Below are 25,427 nucleotides of genomic sequence, written 5' to 3'. Positions count from 1 at the left end.
GTCAGCTCTCCAACGTATCACGACCGAGTGGAGAAGGAAAAGATTGCTAAAAGAAGAATAAAGTTGTCCTGTTTTTTGCCAGTTTTGAGTTCCTTCATCCCTAAATTCCCAAACAACTTTTATGCCACATGGACATGATTGATAAAAAGCTTCTTCCACAGTTGTCTTCTGGAGCTCGCAGCGAAGAAGCGATCACACCTGTATTTAATTGGCAATTAACATTCCACCATCACAGTATTATCTGCTAATGAGCCTAATGAGTCGTCTGAGATGAGACATTTTCAGAATAATAAGAGACGGATTTGTCTGAATCGAATTGTCCTCATGTGAAAGGCTTTTTTTCGCAGCAGCCATTTGGACCTTGTGTAATCGATCTGAATAGCTGTGGTCCCTCTGTAATAAGTGTGTCACAGCCATTCCTCTGATCCAGCATGTTTAATAAGTTTGATCTGGGCTTTGAGTCATGGCTTTAATTACAGCTGCAATGACATGGCAACATGTTCTTGTGAAAGGAACCAAGATGTGGCTTCTCACACATGGACGGACCGTCAGGGGCATTTTTAGGCAAGTGAGTCGACACGTCCAGGGTTCCTCTTTCTTCAAATTCTCATGTTAATGTGGCTTATTATTGAAGTAACATACCAAATGACTAGTCTTTTTATTTTGGTTGTTAAATTTTCACTTCTTTCTGTTATTTTCATTTTCTTTCTTTCTTTCTTTCTTCCTCTCTTTCTTTGTATTTTTCATTTGCTACGACATCTAAACTACATAGGGTGTAACCTGCAGGTGTTATCTACAGCAACCTGGATATTTACTTATCTCCTGCAAAGATCCATGAGTGGCATGTTTTTGACATGTTTTTTCATTTATGGAAAGTAAAGACCATGATGGGGAGTAAACACCAAAAAATGGCAAAAATGTTGAGGTAGATTGTAAAATAGATAGATAGATAGATAGATAGATAGATAGATAGATAGATAGATAGATAGATAGATAGATGGACGGACAGACAGATAGGTGAGGTGACATGATATCTGACAGGCCAAATGAGGATGAGACAGGGAAGGAGAGGAATGACTTGCATGTTAATGGGCAATCCAATCCAATCTCATCTGCTGTCTGTTTTGGGGATAAGGGTGCGTACGTGTGTGTGTGTGTGTGTGTGTGTGTGTGTGTGTGTGCAGGCGTGCATGCAGGCGTGCATGCGTCTATGTTCACCTGTTGCTAGTGTAGCAGGATCCACCTGCTGAACGCTCCCTGAATACATATGGAGGCCTTTAGACAAATCTGTTCTTCAACTGCATAATCAGATTGTGTAAAGAGACGAGGTTCACCAGTCTCATTCTGATGCAGAGGACCCCTCCACAGATACTGGACCAAAGCCACTCCATCAGAAGTCGTAAGATACCTTTAGACATCGGGGACAGAAAGAATGATTGACCTGTCGCTTTATACACAGAGGAATGACGCCTTGTCAGGGAGAAGATGGGATGATGGAGGCTAAAGTCAGCAGAGGATTTGTTGGGTTTGATTTAGGGAGAAGGATTTATGAGCGTGGGGACAGCAGGGGACTGTCAGACATTCATTGATGTTTTTGTCTGTTCTACACAACTGTGTGGAAATGAGGTCCCTCCACAGGTTGTAGTTTGAATCATCCAAACCATAATTGGTAACTTCATCACTTTCATCTTTATCGTCACTATTTTCAATCCTCATTGTGTCCATGTTGGATCAGCGGACTGACGCTGACATTTGTGAAGCAGATGAAGCATTCATGTTCACATCGGAGATGTCAATATATTCTGTTAGTTTGACAGACGTTAGTGTGACAGACCTCATCCTCCGGACTAACATCCCTGGTTGCTCCTGTAAATAAACGCTTTAAAAGGCAACAAATTGACCTGGCAATCTGTGCATGTTCTCTTGGTCTTATTCAACCTGGAAGCCAAACAGCACACAGCCAAGGAGGTTTTATCACAGTAGGTGCCAGGACAAAAATAACACAGTCCTGGACGGACAAGAAATGTAGAGCACGCTAAAGTAATCCATTTTTCTTTAATGGTCTTGGAATTTAAAGCCTCTGTTGAGTTTGGTACTGTATGGAAGAAAGTGCGATTGCCACTAACTGTGAGGGGCACGCTGCCAGCTCCTGTACAGGCATACTCTTCTCCAATTGTTGTATACTGGGAAAACAACAGTAGTCTAATTAAATGGCCAAGCTGTGATTTTTACAACATATTTAGTTTATTGTCTCATTTTTATATTCGAACATTCTGCTCTGGGGATGATGTGGCACTGGGACACTCAGATTTAGAATATACTCGATTAAGGGGAAAAAATATGGCATCAGCAGATTATGGTGATAGAAATGAACATTTCCCTGTAGTCTTGTACTTAGTGGAATTCCCCAGCTGAACATGATATTTCAATATGTGCTGTATACTTGTAAGACTCATGGTTTGTCATCCTCGTTCTTGCGACTACCGTGTGATTCACTACATGAGTCCGATCATGGTTCCTACGATCTTCTATTTTTGCCCTCTAACACATTAATCTGCAACACATGAACTTACATACAACATGCAGGATAATGATACATTGGCAATAATCCTTTAAATGGATATGACACTGTGAGACATACACACAAACTGGAAAGCTGTCAGGCTGAGACCTGCAAAGTCCATTTACGTGTGTGTGTGCGTGCGTGTGTGTTTGTGTGTGTGCGTGTGTGTGCGTGTGTGTGTGTATGAGAGAGACAGAGAGAGTGTGAGGGGGGGCAGATTGTGTGATTCACACAGTATCCGGTGCCGGCTTTGGCTGGAGAACAATTTGAATCCAGACAACAGGTGTCTGGGAGATGGCACGGAATACGAGTTCAAGAAAAGACAAAGATGTGAGAGAAGAAGAAAGCCAGGCCAAGCTTTAGTCGAATCAAGTTTCCAAAGATAGGAAGTAAGATAATTTAAAAATAGATTGTCTGCCTCGGAGTGTATGAGAGTCTATATGAGTAGGTATGGTCTGTAGTTTAAAGAGGAAGTGAACCATTTCTTCAAAACATGATTTGAATTTGACAGGCAACTAAATATAATTTGCAGTACACACAGCTCGGTGCCTTCACGTTAAGCTTATTTTTTTTCTTTTAGGTGTCATTAATTCATGTTTTCCTACAAAAGGAAAAGTGGAGTTCAAAGGTAAAGTCTGCAGCATTTTCCTTAAAAAAAAACAACAAAATATCGACTGACACACAATCAAACCGTCTCAGTCATCACCTATGGGCCTCTGGATGTGTCTGCAGAACTGCTGCCCTCTGCCTGTATTTCAGTGTTTATGGGTGGGGAGCCGGCATGTGTTCCCTCACCCGTGACAGGCACCGAAGGAGAGGCTGGGCGTGAGGAGCGATGTGGAGTTGGTCGGCTTTCTGCTGGACCTGTATGTGACAAACACTGGTGGTTTTGCTTGAGCTACCCAATGTTTTACTCCTCATAGCTGGTGTTTAGCTTGTGCTAGCTGGCATTAGCTGGTCCAAACTGGTGTTTGTATGCATGAAGGTTGGGTTCTTTATTTTTAATTTTAAGCATGCGACTGTCTCAGCATGTTTATTGATGAAACTGGCTTGCACATACAAATGCATGAACATGGATTCTCACCTCAGAGGATACATGTACAGTTACTTCATCCTAACCTCTCCATAGGCCACTTGTAGTTTGTTCATATCAGTATGTACCATATACACCAGATCAAGCAAAATGACCTTGACGTTCAGAGTTGTAGAGACCAGTGTGTTCGGGGCGTGTTAACTGTATAGGATTGCACCAAATCACTGGTTTCAGGCAATGAAAAAAGAGAATATCTGCAGATTATTACCTTGAATCCTTTCAAACCAGGATTACATCAGTGACACGTGCGCATTATGATAATGGCCAACAAAGATTGTCGGTCCATGATTCTTATATCTTTCTTTTATTCATCTCGGACCAACTTGCACCATGCAGCACATTATAAACACATTAGAACAAAAACAAAGCGTTCATGATGAAAACCGCTCCAGCTCTGCACTCTCATCCAGCAGACATGGTCTTCTAAACAGTATAAGTTTATTCCTAAGTGATTGGTTCATTAACGCAAATTACGCCAACTGTCTAACAAGTACGCTGAAGGAGAGCCGCATTGCAGTTAAAGACTAATTTCTGTCAAAGGCTCACTCGGGTGAAGGATTCTTTTGCGAGGCACAAAGGAACGAGCCCATATCATTTGATCAATCAGTTAAATGTCAAACTCACAGCATTTGAGTCAAAATATGCGCTAGTAAACTCGCTTTAAACTAAACGCAACATCGCTGTAATAAATCTTCCTCCACAAGGATTATAATGTTCATTTTTTATTGGATCTTTTGGAGAGAGCAGTTGATTTATTCTAAGGGCTAACGTTTCATTTTATTACTCTCCTGTACTAATCACCGGCTCTTTTGCCTCTTGGCTCTGCCAGCAAGCCCCAGGATGCAAAACACAAAACTGCTATAACCTGTAGATCAGTCAGCCTTTTCTCATAAATTACAGCCAGCGTTTTCTGTCCAGGGTTCCACTGTACGACCTGTTTGTGTTTCACGATTCGGTGAATTAAGGGATGTTGATGCATAGAGAGGGAGAATCCTTTAGGAAGCTTCTGCTGTGTTGAGTCTCTCGAAACTGTTGGGTGCTTTTCTATTTATTTGCACGGATATATTTGTGGTCATTTAAAGCCAGCCTAGCTTCTCCTCTGTTGTCTCTATTGACCAGGCGGCCATTTCTGGAGCCAGCCTGTTAGTATCAAGACAACGAGCCTCGGGCCTCACATCGCTACAAATGTCAGTGAAGAGTGCCAATAGGCATTATTTTTGATGACATATGAATAAAAAATGGAGTGAACCCTGGAAACTAGCTCAGGCAGTCAAATTGAGCCATAGCGTGTCTAATTTAATAATCTACCAATTTAGGGTTTATTTAAATTGCAGGAGTTTCCCATCTCTCCCTCTGCTACTCCTGCCGCACCACCACCCTAGCATCCACTTGTCCACCCCCCCCCCCCCCCCCCCAGAGTGGAAATCTTCACTGGTTCTTGTGCTTTGAAATTTTCTTGTTGTAGATGACAATTGTGCTTGTGCTTGTGCTTGTGCTTGTGCACGTGCGCGCGCCTGCATGTGTGTTGCAGGGACAGAGGAGTGTGACACCACGAGACACTGTAATTAAGTCGAGTTAATGCACCGGAATCTCGCGTGCATCGATCCACTCCATGCTCATGTCCCACGGCGGCACGACTTGTTAGCCTTAATGAGTGCACAAGTACAAGTGCGGTATGATGTGATTAGATGAAAGAGCAGTAACTCTGAGCCAGCAGCGCTAACTGTAAAGATGCTTTCATGAAGTCAAGAAAAATGATGAAAACGTGTGTTGGACTGCAAAAGCAAAGTCCTCTTACTGTATCAAGAAAACATCCCACAATGTTTAATTACATGTAAAAAGGAAATTGGTTTTCCTTTTGATTTTACAATTAAAAAGACTTCCCTCAGATGCTGCTGCTTTATGAGGGAGATAGTGCAGCGTAGTTATAATTGAGAAGATTGAATGAGAAGTTACCAAGCGAGCCAACAAAAGCCTGCATCATTCATGACTTCTTGTGGAAATAAATCTTTCCAAGAATGGTTTGTTGTCCCCATTCCTTCCGCACAAATCCATGAACAACCTGATCAATATTAAAGAACAAAGACTCACTTATCTTGCTGAGGCTGCTCCTGGATTTTATTTAGCAAATATGTTAATGTAAAAGGGGTTAGCACTGATGTTAGACAACTAATGGAAAGTTTAAAAAGTCCCAAAGGCGTAGGTTGGCTAATGGACACTTGAAATATTAATACTATGAGGTAAGTTGTGATTGAAATAGAAGTACTTTTTAAATTTAATTTCATGGAGGAGAGTTGTTTTGCAAAATTGTTTAGTCAGAGCTTCTCTGCAAAAAAAAAAAAAGATCATCCAACTGCTCCAGGATTCAATTTCAGCGTCTTTTCTCACGCTTTCATGCTTTGGATCAAACAGTCTTCTCTAAATGGGGCCTTGTCTGCTGCTGGCTCACCCTCTGGCCTGTTCAACCCCCCAACACACACACACACACACACACACACACACACACACACACACACACACTGCTATACATGTCACAATAACTTCATGATTATACTTTTATATTAACTTGTTACCTGCCACATTTAGCTCAAATATACAACCTTGACCATCCGTCTTCCTCCCCGTGTTAACATGTATTAACTCCGTGGTGTCCACGAGCCATGTGGAAGCTTCATGTTTTGTTACGTAATACACCATATTAGCCTATGTGTGTTTAAGACAAAGCAGGGGTCCAAATAAGTCTTCTCACAGGCATTTATTCATGCAATTTTTTTTCTCATATATGGGCCTTTATATATGCGAGTGGTGTGTGTCAGTGCAGTTGTTTACCTCTAGGGGATGGGGGCGGCATGTGCAACTCCAGCAAAAGCTGAGGCCCTAATATCCTGAGGCGTAGGAAATTCCTGTTGACTAATAAACATCACCCTTTGGTACAATTGTAGTCAAGTTCATTTATTTACACCAATCACAATCCTATGACGCTTGACATGTGCAGCAAGTACAGAAACATACAGTGCTCTTTGCGCTAAATCAATTTAAAGAGACCTAGCAAATCATCTGCTGCTAGGACCCGCCCCCTGAGTGGTCTGCTGCCGACAAACCATTGGCGCGGTGACCCAAGAACAATGGAAGCTGTCAGTGTCAGAACAATAACCAAAGAGGCTCCTTGCAACTGGAGGAGACAGCTGAATTGACTGTGTGGCCTGATGAGGTTTGGTTGTTAAAACAGAGTAAAAGTTGATCCATCAGTCAGCCTTTCATGACACTTCGTGTGTGAGTTGCATTCATCCCACGTACATCGTATTATTTTTGTTGTATTTTTACGAGAAAAAACATATTAAAACCAGACGCAAGTCAGGATTACTAATGCTCGTCAATGGTGTTCTGAACTCAGGATGTTGGAGTATATTGTGTAGCACCTACGATTGTGATTGGCTCGTATGCGTTCATGGGCGGGTCTTAGCGATCGATTTGGTCAATTGCTCAGCAGCGACCAGCTGCCTTTTAACAGAGCAGGCCAATGAGAGCGGCCATCTGCCTCAACCAGAACATCCCCCATAGCTCCTATGATGAAGCACAGATAGATACACCCTGCTGAGATTTTATTTGCAGTTGGCAGGAAACTAAAGAACCTGGTGTAAAACTCCCAAAAGTCACTAAAATAAAAGTGTGTGTGTGTGTGTGTGTGTGTGTGTGTGTGTGTGTGTGCGCGCGTGCTTGTTTTTACGCCAAAAAGAAAGTAGGAATGAAAGAATGCAAGCAAGAGTGCGTTCACTAACTCACCATCGAGCTCGCAAGGAGCTGATCAATACTTTGACCTTTACTGTTACCACCTTTGGGTTGCTGCTGCACTCCGGGGATTCGTCATTCTGCATCAAAACTCCCCTTCTCACACACTTCACTGCTGCGTGTCAGTGTTCTCACAGTTTTCTGATGTGTGTGTTTAGCTGCAGCACACACAGCCGCAGGGTATACAGTACTTCCTACAAACTGCACAGCTCTCCAAAGATTCTTAACTTCTGTCAGCTTGCAGAACAAACAGATGAAGGGAATATAATAAGGCGATAAGAGAGAGAGGGAGAGAGAGAGAGAGGGGGAGGGAGTCAAAGGGAGTGAATGACAAAGAGGAGAGGGAGGAACAGAGGAGGGTGATTTTGGCTTTGGTCGAACGTTCATTCAATATAGGTTTGCAGTCTGCTTGGCAACAATAGGAGCTGCCAGGAGCTAGGACACACACATCAGGTCACACACACTTTTTCCCCTATTTGTCCTTCTCTCAAATCACATCTCTCACGCCCGCAGAGACGGACACACACACCCGACACACAGAGGACCTGCTGGTAGTAGCTGTTGAACTGGGCCTGCCAATAAAACCTCTTGACATGGAATCAGAGGTGACAGATGAGGCAGGTGAGGAGAGGAGTAGGGGGGGTGGGGGGGCGGAGGAAGACAAGGAGACGGACAGGGGGAGTAATTAGGAGAGACATGATGCTTGGTGGGGGGGGCGCGAGAAGGACAAGATGGGGATGAGACAGAAAGCGGGGGGGGGGGGGGGGGCTGAGAGAGAAAAGATAACAGGGACTGGTGGTCCTTCGGTCGCTGATGAGACCCTGATGGGAACCTGATGAGACATAAGGGGCCCATAAGGGTCCGAACTGTTGATGTCTACTTCTTCTTCTCTCCAAATAAAATGTCCTCATTGTGCATTTGTGGAAAACATGCATGCATGGAATACCAGGATCAACATTTGTATCAAGACACTGGTGAAGACGCCCATGCTAGGACCATAGAACCCAAGCGACAGTATCTTCCCAGATGATCTCATTGAAATACATGAAAATGTCATGGAAATTAGTTGATGGAGTCCTAAATAAAACCGGGCCTAAGTTTTGAGGCTTCCAGTTTAGCCAGTACCAGTGCGGGCTTCCTCTCCAGTTTGCCGATCAGCAGCGTGAGCCTTGAATAGACCTGAAAGACGACGTCCAACGAAGTAACATGAATTAAAATGCTAAATTGTCGTCATAAAAGTAGATTACTTTAATGCATTGTTAACGAACCGATTTTTTCTTTGTGCAAATAAAATCTAGAAATTATGTCAATTTAATTATTGGCCCTGAAACATAGAGATTTTGCTTTTTCCCGACTTGCAGGAACATGCAGTACAATGCAAATATTTTATTTTAGAGATTCATAATCCTGGTGTTTCATCTTCATCTCACCGACAAGAACTTTTCCACACTCATCAAAATCTCACCAGTGGAAACGTTCCCACTGGCAGGACTTTTTCAAACTGTCTAGGATGATCTTTTTAACAGATAGGCTGCGTTCACAGTCTCTTCCCTCATTTCTCCTCCTCGTGGATTTTTCTCCTATTTTCTCCTCCTTATTATCTCCTCTCCACTCCTCACCTCTCTTCCTCTCTCGTCAAAGTATCATCTCTGTCACACGTTTCCAGTTTTTTTTTTTTTATGTCTTTCTATCAAACTCTAACAAGAAGGCTGCTTTCAATATGGTCGAGGTCTACGCTGGTTTCCTCAGGTGTTTCATTTCATCATCTTGCCATCCTCTATTCTGGTGAGACCGGAGAGGAAATCAGGTGGATCTGCATCTCAAGTAGATGGAACTCTGCGTTCACTGTCTGCGTCGCTACAGTACGTACAGCAGCTTTATGTCTGAAGAAGACATCACAACCGTTTGTCCCGGTTACCAGTCTGACTTTCCGAAAGTTAGTCGCTCCATTCATTTCATCTAAAGTCAAGTCTGACTTATGAGAACGTTCGCAACAACGGCATTTGATGGATTGACTTCTACTCCTTACGTAGATCTTGACAGCGATCAGGGGATGGGGGGCACTGGCTTGATTCATAAAGAGGCCAAACAATCGTGGCTTCAATTGATTTTGTGGAAAGAAAGATGATTGGATGGATGTTTGATGTGTTCAACTTGTGCTCATGCTACGTTCTACGTCCATCACAGTACATCACCTGGTGCAACTGGAAATTACACTGCTTTTTTGTGATGAGTTTCTGTGAAGACTGTGAATTTTTGTTTAAGCGCCGTTATCATGGTGAGGTGGTGGACTTTGGTATTTCCACATATAAAATGTTGTAACTGGACCATACATGGACACATCCTTTCCAAAATTCCTGTTGGATTAAAATCCAAGCCTGAAGACCTGCAGAAGCTAAATTCTTGTCATAGTCATAGAAACATCTTTTTGACCTTGCCTAGCCTCACTTTACCTACCTAACTTAACCTCACCTACACTAACCTACCGAGCCTAACTTAACTTAACCTTCTTCCGTGACTGAGAGGAGCTTTGATATCATTAACTGGGACCAAGGAAAGGCGGCACAGTGGTGCAGTGGTTTGCAATGTCACCTCATTGCAAGAAGGTTCTGGGTTCGAGTCCCAACTCTGGTCTTTCTGTGTGAGTCTCCATGTTCTCCCTGTTCCTGTGTGGGTTCTCTCTGGTACTCCAGCTTCCTCCACAGTCCAAAGACATCAAGAGGGGACGAGGCTGATTGATACTCTAAATTGACTGTAGGTGTGACTGTGAGTGTGAATGGTTGTTTGTCTCTATGTGTTGGTCCCCCCCCCCCCCCCCCCCCCCATGACCCTTAACAGAATCAGTGGTAGAAAATGGATGGGACCAAGGAAGCAGAGCGATCATGTAAACTACAACCAGACGTGCCCAGCTGTGGTTTGTGTGTGGTCTAATTTATTTGTGTTGTTGTCTTTACATCTTTCTCTCCATTTCTGTCTTCGTTTTTTTTGTTTTGTTTTGTTTTTCTTTATAATTACTTTTCATTCATTTGACTTTGTGGCTCCTCTCCATTCCTGAAGCAACCCAGCTTTACACCCTCATCTATCTCTCTGTCTCTGCATCCAACTACTCCCTCTCAATTGGCTGCCCTTCCCACCACCACCCCCCCCCCCCCCGCCCCACCAACCCACCCATCTCCTTCCATTATCTTACACTTTCATTTTGTCTTAGCAACACATTGGCCTCATCATTCCCTTCTCCATGCACATTTATTTTGGGTCCCCTATTCTTTCACCTCTAAATCCTCTATTCCCTTGCCTCCTTCATCCCCTCCCCCTGTTTTTTTCTATTCCTTCTCTCCTTTATCTCTCTCCCTCCATCCCTGTGTCCCTCCACCCCTCCTGACAGGATCATTTGGCTGCTGCAGACAGCCTCTTATACTCCAGGTGTGGTGCATTGAATGATGACCACCGAAGGACCAGGATGTGGCTTTGCACACGCACGCACGCACACGCACACACACACACTCACACTCACACACACACACACACACACACTAATATCCATATATCCATTCATTGTACCAACCTTTTTCTGTCTGCCATTTCTCCTCAGTGTACTCTTTTTTTTTCAGAGAAAATTATCAGTCATGTTTTTCCAGTCAGCTTTTGCTGTGGCCATTTTCAATAATCTGTTGCAGACAATAGCGTTATCGTTCTGGGTCTCAATAAAGGCCTTGCAAAAACGCACTGCATTCAAATAAAGCAAACACACATCTACACACACAAATATATGCAGACAATGTTCACATAAATGTACACGCAATCACACAAAGAAGCCGATCCTTTTTAGGTTTGAAGCTCAATGTGACAAATGTGTATTCCGTGCCATCGCCTCATCCGCTGCCAAGCAATTACTCTCTCCTCTCCTCCTCTATCTCTCTTCTAACTCCAAGTGTATTAATTCATGTTGCTGATTAAATAGGCAGCAGCATTTTCAAGGCTGGCCTATCATAACTTTGCCTCTAGGCTCAATGAGGTGTATAAATGGCTACTATGACTTTTGGAAAAGACAGAAGAAACACCTTATCTGAGTGGTATGAACTAATCGTTCATTGTCACGTTTCTGTCCTATTATTACTTTTTTTTGGTGAAAATTCCTGCATTTGTATAATGAAAAAAACATCCCTGATTAATAATTTCAAGTATAAGAAATGTAAAAGAGTTCTGAAATGCAATTCCAGTGTAATACAATTATTTTTCAAATTAAGAGAAAGCTTACAAGATGACCTTTGAGGTCTCCTTTGATTAATTTGAAAAACATGCAGCACATCAACCAGTCTGTTCCCGAGAGGTGAGGTTCGCGATGTACTATGACACATCAGAAACATCATGAACTGACTCCAGATACTCCCTACGCACTGTACACAAATTAAATGTGATATATTTAAAGGGCAAGAAGCCCATTTTTCTGTGGGTTCACACAATTAAATGATATATTTTATTGTGGCTGTACAATTTGTAGCTCTTCTCATCTGCTGTATGCAGTGTTAATGATGATATTTGCTCACGTGAATCTTGCCCATATCGCGACCGTCATGATCATGACGTCATTACATCGCATCGTGCGGCGACGAAACCGACTGTGGAAAGGAAACGATTCAAAGATTTGGGTTCCTTTTTGCGGTGGACACACAAATTCCCAAGTTAGTCAGCTTCATCCAACCAGTGTTGGAAGTGACACCCTTTGAAGGAACACATTACTGTAATCAGATTACATTTGTCTGTAATGCGTGCCTTTCTTACTGATATCGTCAGTAATCACTTAAGAGTTTCTCTTCTTTTTTACCTGCTTTACTTGAGGTTCCTCAACGATCTGCATAAACGGAACATGAAAAGACAGGAAAGCAAATCAAGCTTCCATTTGACTTTAGTGCACAATTTCAGGACGAAAGAGACAGAACAAGAATGGCAGAGCCACTTAAGACATCTTTTTTCAGGGAGATTTTCGGTCCTTGCATGGTACTTCAATTTGTTGCATGAAAGGACAAGAATCTGACAGTTAAGTGTAAACTGTGCCCAAGCCGCAAGCACGACATCAAATCCCCTGTAACTACCCCAACACTGGCTGTCAAACATTGGAAAATCTGCATCGGGCAGGTTGTTGTGGTGACTGGTAGCAGGAAACACCAGACAGGTGCTTGAGTCCTGCTGACCACATTTCATATTAACCTGTGATTAATGCTTTAACAGATGTGTTGGCGTTCGTGTCACCGGCCAGTAGCAGAAGGCTAAATGATCTGATGCAGGTTGATGGGAGTCAGATCCTATCGTTGATCATTGATGTTTATTTGACTTTGTTGCTAAAGCAGCTTAAGCTGACTCCTACATGTATTGGAACAGGTTGCTATCATCTATAGCAACCTGAGCCTTTGAGCTCTGGAGGATGTTGTGCTATCTGGCAACTAAAAATGTATTTTTGAAGTCAGTCATGCCAAGCGCTGTCAGTGTTCTTAACTCCACAGAACGGTATGTGGCAACTTGTCCCGTGGGTTTTTACTGGCTGTTTGTCTGCTTTCATGTGCTTTTTCAAGTGCTTTTGAACTGTGAGAGGAAATGTGATCATCTGGAGCGATGACACAGGGAGACAAATTCACACTGAAGACTTAAGTGCTTATGACCCTATGATGCTCTCTGAATATTCATTTAGACATAATAATGTACTTGTTACTGTGCTTACACGAGGCAAATCCTGTCTGAGCAAGAACGTCATACTGCAATGGACGAGTTTGCCCTTCTGCAACGGGGCTTCGCAGCAGCAACAGAATGTAAGACCTTTAAAAAACTCAGTAACACACTCATGCATGCACTTGTTAAGGTCAGGTACCACACATATAGTGTACAAAACATTACAGGGTCAAACACACACTTATGTGGCAGATATGAAGGCAAACAGGTCAAATACCATCATCATACATCATGTGCCAAAGAACAGGAGGCCAAATTTTTTAAACTAGTCGCACAGACCCCCACACATTCATTCATATGTATTATTCCATTCCAATTTTTCTATCCCTAATCATGTGCCAGAAATGAAATGCTATTCCGACACTGATGGATTCATGTTGTGAAAAACCTATAAAAGTGGAGTTTAACCTTCAGCTGCAACTGAGAAAATATTCAAACTTTCCAGAGGAATATCTTAATGCTGTTATTTGTCTCTGAAGATGCTGTGTGAGCTGTGGTGCCTCAAAAGAGCAGCAGGGTCACTGTGCACGCATTGGCATGCGCGTGTGTGTCTCCCCAGCTGAAAATACTGCAGTCTTCGTCATGCCTGGCTGGTTAACAGCAGTGTGATGTAAGGGCCAGTTCTTTTTTTCTCCAGCTGCCTTAAAGTGATTGAGGCCAATTTAGCTGAGTTTAAGAGAACAAATAGAACTGAGTTAAACATCCAATGATAGGACAGTGTGTGTGTGTGTGTGTGTGTGTGTGTGTGCATACATGTGCGTCACTGGCTTCCTGCTTCATCAAATGTCAGTTATGTCAGGTAATGTGTGGTTATGAATCAAATAATCAAAATTCATAGTTAGGACAGACACTTTAGCATAAATTTAATGTAGAAAACTAAACCTGATAGTGATATTTTGTAGTTTTTTTCTTAAATAACCAGAATACAAAATTCTGGTGGTCATGTTTCCACATGTTTATTGGTGTTTGGTCACACTGAATGAGTGTTTGAGGCACTAGTGACGACCCTATGTTGGCTGGTCTGGGTACATTTCCTTCTTTTTAGCTGGCCCACATTTATTATTTTCGTTGTTTAACTGCTCTTACTGTTTGTTGATTAAAAAAAAAAAAAAAAAAGCATTGCAACATGACCGAGTAGGCTTATTTTGGAACTCAGCTGCGCCATAAGGACCAGAAGTGACCCAGATTAGGGCCATATGTGCATGATGTCAACTCCAGCCCTTAATGGGGGTCACAACAAAGTGCGACAAAGAAGAGATGCCTCATCTGGTTTGATAGAAATGTGTTTGGTATCATATTCACAGAATAACTCGACATGAGTAACACACAGGATGATCGGATTCAACTCACCTCTCCAGACGGGTGAACACAGAAAGCTCCCTATAAAACAAATCAAAACAGCCCTGGCTTTTTGGTTCCAATTCATCCTGATCTTTTTTTCCACTTCCTTCCACGTTGCTGCACTCAAGCTAAGGGGCAGCTTTAGTAAGGTAACGTCATTGTTAACTGCTTCATCCAGGGGACAAAGCCCAGGATCCTACGAGACGAGTAGCCAACAGACCAATTTGTATTGATTTTTATGGGGCTGATGGACTCAAAGGTTGGAGTCCTGCATATTGTCTGCGACAGGCACTGGACAACTCGCTTAATGAAATTCCTCTCAAGTCCACATTTTTGGGTGAATAACGAATGTAATTAAATACACACATTCTTAGTCATTAAGAGACTCCATTTGTACGTCACCTGCCTTCTGTACTTCAGCAGTACTCACACTCACACTGCCACACTGATGAGGAGGCTTTCATGCAAAGTGCCAACCAGCTACTCGGGAGCAGCTCAGGGTTTAGTGCCCCACTCAATAAAATTTCAAAACTGTCACTGACTCTCTGAAAGCATGCTCACAATGCCAGTCCCGGCACGTATCAAGTCACCATCCGACTGACGGAGAGCATGAATGTGCAACTTGTTGTCACTCACGCAGTGAATCAAATTAGTTCCGCGTAGGAACTATTCAGGCGTCAGCCTCGATGCGCAGGGCTGCTTCAAAAATACAGACTTTGATGATGTTTGTGTATTTAAAAGAATGCGAGGTAAACAGAACACGCAAAGTACCTTTGCGACTACAGACGGCCGCTCGCTTCCAGCTGCATCAGGGGAGTGTGAGGGGCTCCAGATAGTAACAGAGGAAGCTCACAGAACAGATGTGAAAGAATATTAGATATCAAAAGAACATCAAGAGCAGCCTAAATGTATGTGATGTGGTTAAAGACATGTGAGGTGGAAGGGATGCAGTCGTTTTTAAGGGAAATGTACTGTTTTCCTACTTTTCAAGAGTCAGAAACGACTGAATTAATCAGGACAGAGTCTTATCGCTCTGAAGTTCAGTTAAACAGCATTCCATTATTGTGCGAGCTCGGCTTAAAAGTTGATTGTAAGAGATCCGATAATAAAATTGTGATTCTATGTAGGCATTCAGAAACAAAATTATGTAAGGTAAGGAGGGGCAAGCAGAGGACATCTATCGTCTCAGACGTTTAAAACCCCTGCTCAGGGGTTTCAAGGTTTTCTCTTAGATGTGTGTGGACTTTGTGACTTGAGGCCACTGTTTGTTTGTTTTCCTGTTTCCAAATTCAAGTGTCACATTTACACTATCGCTAACTGAGTTTCCATTACCCTCTTTTTAAGCCCAGTTTGAAGCATCACATCGGAGAAGGGGGGTGGAGACACCAAAAAGACATTTTAAAAAATCCTCTTTTGTACAAAAAAGTTGCTGCGTTCACTTGGGGTGGGTTTTGACTCGTGCAAGTTCATGAGCCAACTGGGAGGTGGAAACATTTTTGCGCAACAAGTTCTGATGGAGTCTTTCCAGTTTCCCCATAACACGCAGCAACATGGCGGGTAGCAACAACAGCTACGTGAGGACCAATGAAGAGACCAAAATATTCAACAAACTTGGATCCTGAGTCCTTCCAAGGCCAGCATGGAGATACAGTTCCTCTCCCTGGTCCTTGGTCTGCCTCCATGGCCTCCTCCAAGCTGGATGTGCCTAGAACACACATGGGAGGTGCCTACAACCACCCAAAGCCATTTCAGCCGCTTTTACTCACAGTCTCCTTCTTTTGGTCATTACCTGTATGCATGACCATAGGTTTGACCTGTAGACTGAGAGCTTTGACTCCTGGCTCAGCTCTCTATTCCTTACAACAGTGAAGGAGACAGAATTCCAAACTGTTCCCGCTGCGCCGATTCTCCAGCTTCCCTCCATAGTCCCTTCACTCAAGGACAGGACGCCAAGATACTTGAACTCCTTCACTTGGGGCAAGGACTCGTGTATTCAAACATTAAACTTTGTTAGAAGTGATGTATTTTATTTATTCAGAGGCTTGTACAAAAACTGACACCAGTGATTAACCTGCAGTATCATAGTTTAATGAGCAACTGACTCCATATTTGACGAGCTGATAACAAATGTGTTGAAACGTGCGTGCCAACCTTGATATCAATCTGTCCTGCAGCTTAATTAGGATAAAAAGCGTGGGGAACTCTGAACGTCTGTGCTTATCCTTCTCATCGGTGTCACCGATTCACGTGTTTTTATCGGAATACTGAACAAGCTGACGGTCCGTTATTGTGCTGTCCATCCCTGACAGTCGACTCATATCAACGCAGAACACGGCTTCTTCATTTACTGCTCGGCTCTCAACACCACCAATTAAGGATAAACTGCCTTGTACCTTTGTTAGCCGGACTGAACAATGAACCACATCTTTGAGGGCCATCTATCCACTCATCCTTCACAGAAGAACCCATCCTCTCTTTTATCAGCATTTTACCTTTTGTCTTTACATTCTCTCTCGCTCTCTGTCTCCCTATTCACACATCTCTCATTCATCCCTCCATAGTCTCCGTGTGTCTCCATTTCTACCTCTCTTTTGTTCTCTCATCGTTTTTTTGTCTGTAGAGCAGCTTTACCACCCTATTGTTGCCTCCCTTTTTTTTGTTTGGTGGGACACATTCGCTCCCCCTCTCCAATTCGCCTCTGGCCTACGCCGTTATTGGCTGCCCAAATAAAGAAAGGAAAACACAATTTGTATTCTAGACCACGTCTGTGATTTGAGGGGAGAGGAGAGAGGGTTTAGAGGAGGGGCCGAGTGGTGTGAGTGAGTGTGTGTGTGTGTGTGTGTGTGTGTGTGTGTGTGTGTTTTAAAGTCACAGAGTTTGATGACTGGTTAAATTCAAAAAAGGTGTGTCTGGGGGCATTTGCCTTCATTAGTGGAAGATTTGTTTATTCTTAAATAGGAGAGTTGTAATCTGAATAAGTAATTATTTGAATGCAAATGAGAAAAAACACCGCAGGGAAATGAGACTGTGCTGTATCCTGATGATTCATGTTCGCAATCAAGCATTCACGTTGTATTCATCCATCTGATTTAGTGCATCATTACACAAATGCTTTATGTATTGACACATGACTCGGCTGCGCCGCACTTGACTTCGCTGGTGGTTGTTTAGCATCGTCTAAATATAGACTCTTGTATCCTCAGTTGGATAATGATGTGTTTGGCGGAGGAGGAGAAGTTGGTCGGTGGGACGGCTGTCTACACATCTCAACTCCAATGCTCATCAATACAGTTCTTATGGCATGGGAATTTGCATTCAGATGAATGAGCAATGCTCATCCATACAAGTGGATGCCGATTTAGTACAAGTATATGAGTGCTGCCCTGTATCTCCAACCCCGGCAGTGACGCCTGGTCAGCATCAGCAGCTGACAGCAGCTCCTGCAGTGCTGAGCGAGCGAGAGAGAGAGAGAGAGAGAGAGAGAGAGCTCTTCCTTGACCTTGCAGCAGAAAACAGTTACAGCGGTAGTAGCACACTCTTGGATGCTCATACACAAAGACACACACGACAGGGGAATGCACACCACACAATCTCCCGCTCAATCTCTCGTGTTCATTCTGACCCTCGGTGCACACTTGTGCCGAGGACTGGCCTCAGGCATGTTGGCTGTAGCCAAGCTTCGTACAAAGCCGGAGAAAGGGAGCAGGATGGCAAATAGATGGGAGGCTGAGGACATAATATCCACATTCACATAAATGTGAAGTCATTCATGAAGCCACAAAAGACAGACACAGTCTAACAGAGTTATAGCTGTGGGGAAGCAGTAAATAAGGACACGCACACAATCCTGCACACTTCCATGTAGGTATATTTTTGCATACAAAAACATACTCCAAAGCTTCATTTTCATAAGGTAAGGAAAAGTGCATTTAAATGTTCTATTTTTACAGGTTTCAACCGAAAAAGACCCAAACATGCCTCTTCAGTTTGCTCTTTCTTTCATCCATATACAATATGAAAACCTCATCAAAGCATTATTTGTTTGACACCAAAGTGAATTGGGGCCCATAAAAGAGAACAGTATGGGATCGGTGTAAGGTGTTACCTCTCAGTGCTGCTTTTGTTTCTCCAGCTGAATAAGACTGCAAAAATCTGTTCAAAATGATCAAAGTTTTTTAAAATTTTGGAGTCTAATCCCCGAGTGTGACCGTTAACAAACATCTTTATTCTTCTACATCGATGTGCGAAAGCTGTAAAATCTATAATTGTTTAAACGCAGGCCGCAGATTTTTGAAAGGGTTTATTAAAACTAACAGACCAACTCTTAATTTCAATTTTAATCACGCAAAAGGGCATCCAAACACAAAAAGTAATTGTAAAAGTTGCAATGTATCATTTAATGTGAGTAATTCAGGTTTCCTTTGACTGTCCTTTTTTCTTCTTGTAATTCCCCATCCAGCAGTCAATCTCTCTGTCTCCGCAAATAATCTTTAAATAAATTAAAAGGAATGAATGTGTTAGTCCATATAATCTACAGCAAAAAAAAAAAAGAAAAAGATTAGCATGTTTTATTTTTGCTGCTTGTAGCAAATCGTTAACCCTGGGGTATGCATGTGTTTATGGAGGGACCTGAGAGTCAATCACATGTGGTCATGCAGGATGCATGTTGAGAGTCTTGTGATCAGAACACTCACCGTGCATGTTAATGGCGCGTCTGCACAGGGCTACTGAACCATTCAGTCCAGCATATGTGTACATTTGCTGCTCAATTTATCACATGTTCTACCCATTGACGTCAATTAGTGGCGCTTTTGAATCCATTCATCACCTTCGCCACCTAATATCTCATTTTGTTTGCAGTCTTAAGAGCTCTTTGAACTGGTTCACCCCTTAGCACTTGTGTCTACCAGGACGGCGTGTTCAAAACGAAAAAGTTTTGATGTTAAAAGTTCTGCTTCAAAGAACATTTGGATCCAAAATAAAGTTGGCTCCAGGCTAGGCTTTGGCTAAAATGAAATAGGCTAGCACTGGAAACTCAGGTCTCTACTCTGCTGGGAATGGTTCAGTACAGATAAGAGTAGGAGACCGAGCAATAATGCAGATATGGAGGTAGGAGAGCGAGGGGATGATGGGATTGAGGATTAAAGGAAACCCAGTGTTAAGGAAGGTCAGATGAAAGGAGAGTACAGTGAGAAGAAGAAGCAAGTTAGAAAGGCAAATGTCCCTGTTTCTGCTCTGATCTTTGTTCCTGAGGAGGGGGATGTGTGGACAGGTTGTGATGTTAAAGGTGGATTGATGGATATTGTTGACAATGCTTTGCTAGATCACGGTTCATAGCCTAACCTACTGCTCAATCCCAGTTTAGAAAAGTGAACACCAACACGAGTGAAAGAAACTCCATGTCCAGATGGATGTAGCATAACCATACGTGGGACAGAATTGCATTTGTTGGCCAAGTGAACGTTTAACCTGACGATTGACACTGGAACTGTTTCTAAATATACCATGACTTCATTCCCAAGAGATAGAAGCTTTAAGTGGCTTGAGCAAAATAGGTCACATCATCATCATCTTCCATTTTCTCTTTCTAAAACAAAGATTGAGCTCTAAATAAAGAAAAGTCTCAATCCAATTTTGCTCCATTCGGTCCCATCTGACCGTGAGGTTGTTAATGATCTCATTTAGGAGGTCGTGGGTTTTATAATTGGAAGTGGGTTGACTCCTTTCGTGCTGGGCTGACCTCTGTGTCAGTCTTAAGTTAGCGATGTCTTAGGGACCTCCGTAAAAAAATATCTCACACTGCTGTTTTTGGAAACATATCATATTCCTCAAATTAGCTCCGACAACCTCTCTGACCCGGGTACCCTATAGAGGAAAAATATACTTAAATTTCACTTTGTTCATACCTCCATCTGAATTCATGTGCATGATAACAAAGTTTTTAGATGTTGTGGATTGAGAGAAAAGATACAAATAAAAAAACAGTGGAACCACAAGACACCTTAAAACCAAAGATATTTACCGTTATTGTAAATAAACCATCACTGGTGCGCCCGAGACACCTGAGACCTTGTCGTTTATTGCGATTGCACATTCACAAGGTCCAGCTGGTCACTTCATACCAATAATGCACCCCTTACAATTCCATCACCTCTGCAAATATTAGCCAGCAGCTGTTCACCTCACACTCATAATTCCTTATTAGCAGGTGGCTTCGTTCCAGCACAGCAACCGTTCACACACATACTATCAATGACTTGTTCCACCAGTGGGCAGACATGCAATCCTAAGCCCCAAAGTGGCAGCGTCAGACACGTTTCACCCTGATCATCATACGTATCAGCGAGCCTGTCAAAGCGCTCTCCAGATGCCATCGCACAACATCTGTCCTTGACCTTGACAATGAACATTCACCGCTCCAGGGAGCATAACAGACGTCTTCTCAGGGCCCTCGTGATATTAGGGGCATCCGCAACTTGTCGGAAGGGGGGGGGGGGGCAGGTCATCTGTGACGTGCTCCGCATCAGTGCGTCTCAATGTGCTGCTGTAATGTTAGTTTCATCTTTAGTGCAATATTATAACATCATTTTAACATTGGGGTTTGACACCAGCTGTATGGAAAGAAAGAATTTTCATGCAGTTCAGTTTTCCTTTCTTGCTCAAACTTGTCCTCTCAGCAAAAACATATATAATGTCTTCTTCTTCATTCCCTTATCAGCTTGTTTTAATTAATGGCTTTTAACAAGGGCCCTGAACACCGGGTTAATTGGGCTTTTCAAGACAAAATCAGCACAAATGCAAATTCTCTAAGAGTGACCTCGGGAACATTATTTTAATTATCCAGGCAACCTTTTAAGTGGTGAAGAAACTGTAGCGATGCAGTCACCATGTGCTCTGCGGTTACACTTTACCATGCAGTTATGAATCAGCTGGCGGTGGCCGAATGATCTGAACGCTGACAACAAAAGAAGAAAAAAAAAGAAAGAAAGTTGGTGATGCTACAAGAAGGTCAAGAATAATGCAGCAGAGAAAACACAATTTCTATTTCAGTTCCAAGTGTGCATATTTTTGCACCTTATCCACAACCCCAATGCAAAACAAACGTGCGCTTTCCCAGTCAAATTACTTTTCCTTATCAAGTCTTCACAGCAACAGGCTTGCATCCTACATTTTCACACTCCCAGTCATGTCTCCACAGAAAATAACAGCAGATGAGAGGAAACAGACAACCGAAGATCAACTGGCAATGCACGAAGGACAGACCCCCACACATAGACACATATACATGTCTCATCACTTGTGCCACTGGTGAGTTTTTCATTGTGTGTAGTTTCACTTTAAATCTGAAGACAGGTCTGTACAATGGTCATGATACAAAGTCCCTTTCTTTCTGTTTTATACCAAAGCAACAATGAAAAATTCTCCATTTCAAATAAAAATTGCGCATTCAAACTAATGTTAACGTAGCTACAGTTTGTGACTGCATCATGGCCTCCTGTTCATGGTGGGTTCAGGGTAGAAGTAGGAAATGTCAAGCGTATGAACCATATGACGGACCACATGGTGAGGTTGACCCCTGTTGTAGGGATCTCAGAGGTGGGTGAAGAAATGGTTTGTGGGTATCCTAGAGTGAAAAAATACATGTGGGCCCATATGTGGGCATACAAGCACATGGAATATGAATACGTGTTCTGACTGCCATGCCAAGACGCCTGTTTGAGTGAGTGTATTTTGCACCCTGGAGGTCTGGGTTTGGGACTATGGTGGGGTGAATGACCTCTTCCTTCATTCAGAGATCAATCCTGAACAAGAAGGATGTCACAGCAGAAGCAAAATTATCCTCACCCTATGGAAGCTGATGACTGACCGCGAGAGACCGACCTCAGTCCCTTGATTGGATCACCTTGGCCTCAAATAGTCAACACACACAAAGCTACACACTCAGAGACCTCGTCGTGCTGCTTTTCTCCTCTACTACCATTACATACTTCTTTGTGTTGTCCTTTTTTTCATTCACAGGCATATGAGACCCTCTCCTTCATGCACACACACTTCCTGCAGCCACATTATGAGTTCTCTTCCCCGGGAGAAATATATCACACCTGTACTTCACACTCCACAGACCTCCATGTTTGTAAAATCATGGATTTTCGGTGATATTGAGAGAAGATATGCATCCTACGTGACTATCATATCGAGTGGGCATGTGGTGACCGCCATGAGCCAAAAGAAAGATCTAGACTGGTATGCGGTTGTAATGGACAGCTGAATTCGATAGCAGCTTTTCTATTATATGTTGATATAAATCTACACCACCCTCCTCATACTCCCGCTCTCTCCATTCCTATCCATTTCTCCTCACCTCTCCAGTGGTTACAAATCCAACCCAATCTCGCAGAATTTTTTGAAATGATCGCAACCTCTTAGCACGACATCTGTTAAAATGATATGTCAGCATCAGGGAAACAAGGACATCAGACAGTCAATTAAGATGCTTTTGTGGTGGGAACAGGAAATCCCTTCAACAACGCAACACAATGGACAGCAGTTAATTTATGTTTGACATTTAGAATACTTCATTTTCACAGCAGTGTCTTGAAATAGCATTCACTGTTGGGAAATAATGTGTTATGATGAGTCGGTAGAGTTAGGGTCTGGTTAGGATTAGGAACTTGGTTAAGGTAATTATATAAGCAACTGTCGCCAGCTCCAGTATTTTTGTGGTAATGTTGTTGAAGCAAGGAACTTTTGTGCACGCCCACCATGAAATGTGACACTATTTGATTTACAGTGACATTGTTTCCCCCACAAAATGTGATATTGTGGCCACTTCAGAAGAGAGACGGTGTGTGACATTGCCTCACCAACTCTCTCTAACCAGAAACCTTGGGGTGTACCTCAAGGATTGATTCTGAGCACTCTGTATTTGAACGTTTCCATTTGAACAAATTAAAAGGCAATAAACAGTATGTTTATTTTATGAATATGATACACTATTATATCCGAGCCCTACACTTTCACCACTTCCAGAAAAGTCCTTGAAGCAGTGACCGGATTTGCTCTTGATTATTGAACCCACTTGTACAAGTCTGCACATTGAAGATGGCGGAAGAAGTTCCTCTTGCAGGTCCCTAACAAAAAAGTGTATTTATGATATAAACTGTGGAATAATGTTTTTCTCAACTTAATGCCAAGATCAACCTAATCAGTCTCTCAAAATGTTGCCACCTGAGAAGGTACCTGAAATTCCTCTTCTTCTACTCTCCATCTTCTCCCTGCCCTCCACATTCAATACACCACCAGCCTTATAAATAGGTCGCCTTCAAATTGGTTAGCTTTCATAAGAAGAAAGAGTACATGCCTTTTTCGACAGCTGTTAATCTTGGTGGGTAGGTGGCGGCGAGATTGTGGCGGTGGTAGCGGGGAAAGGGATGACAGTGTGGAACAGCACCGAATGATGCAATGAGGGAGAAAGAGTTACAGAACAAAAACAAGTTGGATGCAAAATTGCTGTTCTCATCCAAGTCTGTCCCCACATCTGTGTGTCACTGTGACAATATCCACCGTCTGGGTTATTACATCACTGTCTCATTATTGTATCATAAGGACTGTGGTATAGATATATGGTGTACACAAAAGCCCCCTGCAGTTCCATTCAAGCACTGCTCTGATGTCACGACATCCAGGACATAATGAAAATAATGAGTTTTTCCCCTCCTTCTCCATCTCCCTCGCTCTCTGTCTCCATCTCACTCACTCTCTCTCTCTCTCTCACACACGCACACACACACACACACACACACACACTATGAATCAAACACACTATGAATCACACACAGACTCACAGCGCACAGGGAACCAATCACCGTCGCCTGTTTCCAGGTCCTGTTTGTGAATGGGATGTTACGGAGGAGGAGGAAGGCAGCGCTGCGTTTGTAGGCATGCAGCTGTTACACCAGGGAAGCACCACCATCCCTCTTATTCTATATCATTTACCATTTACTTATGTGAAATATTCCCCTCACTCTCTGTTTGATTATCTGTATTTCATTGATGATAATGGGGAGATTTTTTTCTCCGTTGTACTCGCCTTTTTTCTTCTTGAACTCCCTCTGACTCTTCTTTTTAATGCAGCAGTTGCATCAATATAACCGCTCACTTTTCTCCTGACTGTCATCATGACCACCATCATCTTTCATCTTTTCCCCAGTGTTCTGTCATGTCACTTTCCCACATATTGCAGAACATCTTTTTGTCATTCTGCTCGTTCTCTTCTCATCCACTCTGCCTTCACAAGCAGCAAATACAAGTTACCCAGACACTTACCTCCAATGACAGAGTCTTCGTCCTGTGTGCTTCTGAAATCCTCAGTGGCTGAAGGAAGAGCAGCGAGCTCACAAGCTTCTGATGGCCGAAGAGAAGTGGAGGACAGAGATAGAGAGAGGAAGAGATAAAAGACCAGAAGATGGTAAAGAGAGACAGATGAGAGGTATAAAGAGAAGGTGGCGATTCCAAGAGGAGGAGGAAGAAGAGGAGGAGGAGGAGGGTGCTCAGGCTGGCTGGAGGTGAGATGAAGGGGAGAAAGAGAGGGAGGGAGAGATAAAGGGAGATGGAGGGAGAGAGGGAGGGTGCGCCGGATTGGGATAGGAGGGGATTGTGTGATGTTTGAGAGGAGGAGGAGGGATTGCAGGGAGTGGAGGGAGAGGAAAGTTGGACAGAGGAGGGAGGAAGGATAGTGAGGGATGGATGAGGGTAAAGGTAAAAGAGGTTTGTTGGAAGAAAATAAGTAAAACCATCAGATTTCAGTGCACATTTCACACTTTAATCCATTACATGAGTGACCTTTAGCGGCTTCCGAAAACATAAGTCCAACTCATGTCAAGCTGTCACATGAGGGCAATCCTGGGAGACAATCAA

General features: G+C 43.0%; 1 protein-coding gene across 1 annotated transcript in view; it reads right to left on the bottom strand.

Annotated features, from left to right (window-relative positions):
* Nucleotides 1–25,089, bottom strand: part of pvalb6 (parvalbumin 6) — a 41,877-nt gene extending 16,788 nt beyond the window's left edge. Inside the window, exon 1 of the mRNA XM_086183909.1 lies at nt 24,837–25,089. The gene's annotated coding sequence lies outside the window, so the exon portion shown is untranslated. The remainder of the gene's footprint in view (nt 1–24,836) is intronic.
* Between the last annotated feature and the right edge of the window lie 338 nt (nt 25,090–25,427).

Source organism: Aulostomus chinensis, chromosome 18 (assembly GCF_037954235.1).
Source record: "Aulostomus chinensis isolate RoL2024-O1b breed Wild chromosome 18, RoL_Achi_v1.0, whole genome shotgun sequence".
NCBI classification, from domain to species: domain Eukaryota; kingdom Metazoa; phylum Chordata; class Actinopteri; order Syngnathiformes; family Aulostomidae; genus Aulostomus; species Aulostomus chinensis.
The sequence above is the reverse complement of the archived record's forward strand: the minus strand, read 5'-3'. Positions and strand labels throughout refer to the sequence as shown.